This window comes from Carassius gibelio, chromosome B22 (genome assembly GCF_023724105.1).
Source record: "Carassius gibelio isolate Cgi1373 ecotype wild population from Czech Republic chromosome B22, carGib1.2-hapl.c, whole genome shotgun sequence".
NCBI classification, from domain to species: Eukaryota; Metazoa; Chordata; class Actinopteri; order Cypriniformes; family Cyprinidae; genus Carassius; species Carassius gibelio.
Window position 1 is genome coordinate 43,522,598 of NC_068417.1, and position 2,500 is coordinate 43,525,097.

General features: G+C 40.4%; 2 non-coding genes across 2 annotated transcripts; both read left to right on the forward strand.

Moving 5' to 3' along the window:
* The first annotated feature begins 9 nt into the window (after positions 1–9).
* Positions 10–128, forward strand: LOC127999943 (5S ribosomal RNA). The gene has a single exon (XR_008172746.1). It is a non-coding gene; the product is annotated as a 5S ribosomal RNA (ribosomal RNA).
* A 2,077-nt stretch (positions 129–2,205) lies between these two features.
* Positions 2,206–2,324, forward strand: LOC127994383 (5S ribosomal RNA). Its single transcript, XR_008167374.1, has one exon. It is a non-coding gene; the product is annotated as a 5S ribosomal RNA (ribosomal RNA).
* Positions 2,325–2,500: the final 176 nt, after the last annotated feature.

The window sequence follows — 2,500 nt, forward strand, 5'->3', positions numbered from 1 at the left end:
GCAGACTTCGCTTACGGCCATACCAACCTGGCTATGCCCGATCTCGTCTGATCTCGGAAGCTAAGCAGGTTTGGGCCTGGTTAGTAGTTGGATGGGAAACCGCCTGGGAATACCAGGTGCTGTAAGCTTTTTGGACATTTTTCACTTAGTATGTAATAATTTTGCCAAAAAATAGAGTCAATGCCTGATCTCTGAACATTAGCAGGTTTGGGCCTGCTTAGTACATGGATGGGAGACTGCCTGGGAATACCAGGTGCTTTATTCTTTTTGGAAAATTTCACGAATTATATAATAATCTTTAGCCGCGTTTCCACCGCAGGAACTTTACCCAGGAACTAGGGACTTTGGCCTGGTACTTGGTGTGTTTCCACCGCAGGAACCAGGAACTAAATAAAGTTCCGGGTAAAAAAATGCCCCTCAGAAAGTCCCTGCTGGCGAGGTGGTACTTTTTCAAAGTTCCGGAACTTTCGGGGGCGGGACTTTGGCGCTAAACATTCTGATTGGTTGAGTTCACGCAGCATGGGTTGAGTTCAACCACCATTTATTTGGATCAACATTTTCAAAATATTACTGTTATTGTGTCATGAAATTTAATTTTAAAAGTATTTCAGGCGAGAATGTAGTTGTTTAAAACTCAAATCTGTTGTTTATTTATAAAGACAGCGCCTATTTAAAAATGTGTTTCGCCGATCTCTGAGACGATGAGCTCCACTCGATCACCGGGAGCTCAGTCCTCATGTATCCGCCGAGAAGCAGCCTCACCTGGGATAGACCTTCTGATATGTGCCGCTGGCTCTGATGTCTCTTTAGTGGTTAAACATAAAATATAATTCAGCTGCGGGGTAAATCAAACAGGTTTTCTTTGGTCTGTATTAAATTTATCTATATGTTAAAATGAAAATAAAAAAGGCAATCTATATTTCGTTTCATTGTAATGGCTGTATATAACGTTACACATATCCCTGAAGTAAGTACATGTCTGCAGCTGTTATTTTGTTTAAATGGAAACGAAAGGAGGCTGTGGTATTTTATATCCTATTTCGTGTTATTGTAAATATACTGAGGGGAAAATTGCTGTAGCCAAAGCCATCTGAGTTCATGCAGCATTGGTTGAGTTCAAACACCATTTATTCAGATCATTTTCAAATATTACTGTTATTGTGTCATGAAATGTAATTTTAAAAGTATTTCAGGTGAGAATGTAGTTGTTTAAAACTCAAACCTGTTGTTTATTTATAAAGACAGTGCCTATTTAAAAATGTGTTTCGCCGATCTCTGAGACGGTGAGCTCCACTCAATCAGCGGGAGCTCAGTCCTCATGTATCCGCCGAGAAGCAGCCTCTCCTGGGATAGACCTTCTGATATGTGCCGCTGGCTCTGATGTGTCTTCAGTGGTTAAACATAACATATGATTCAGCTGCGGGGTAAATCTAACAGGTTTTCTTTGGTCTGTATTCAATTTATCCATATGCTAAAATGAAAATAAAAAAGGCAAATTTATATAATATTTCGTTTCATTGTAATGGCTGCATATACACATATAGTATCCCTGAACTAAGTACATTTCTGCAGCTGTTATTATGCTTAAATGAAAACCAAAGGAGGCAGTGGTATTTGATATCCTATTTCGTTTTATTGTAAATACACAGTAAGGAAAATTGCAGTAGTCAAGACGAGCTGACTGAAGTTATCAAGTACGCTGCTGTTTATAGATTTACCGGACTTGCGTCGTTGCGGACATCACACTCCCCAGTCGAATGCACAAAGTCTGAACTAACTACCGATGATGCACGTCCAAAATCAGCGTACTTTTTTTTTTTTTTTTAAATCAGCGTACTTTGTATTGAGAAACGCGCGCGGACCTACGTCACCAGTCATTTGCCTAATCTTCCCGGTACTTTACACCGCGGTGGAAACACATAAAGCAACAGGTCTGGGGGGAAAAAAGTTCCTGGGAAAAAAAGTTCCTGGTAAAAATGTTCCGGGTAATTTCAGTGGAAACGCGGCATTTCATTAAAAAAAAAAAAAAAGAGTCAATGCCCGATCTCTGAATCTTAGCAGGTTTAGGTCTGGTTAGTACTTTTATGAGAGACTGCCTAGGAATACCAGGTGCTTTAAGCTTTTGGGTTTTCTTTCCTACTTATATAATGTACTGGCGATAAGATTGGCTGTTCTTTAAATAGCCCTCTCTTTGCAGCAGACTTCGCTTACGGCCATACCAACCTGGCTATGCCCGATCTCGTCTGATCTCGGAAGCTAAGCAGGTTTGGGCCTGGTTAGTACTTGAATGGGAGACCACCTGGGAATACCAGGTGCTGTAAGCTTTTTGGACATTTTTCACTTAGTATATAATAATTTTGCCAAAAAATAGAGTCAATGCCCGATCTCTGAATATTAGCAGGTTTGGGCCTGGTTAGTACATGGATGGGAGACTGCCTGGGAATACCAGGTGCTTTAAGCTTTTGGGTTTTCTTTCCTACTTATATAATGTACTGGCGAT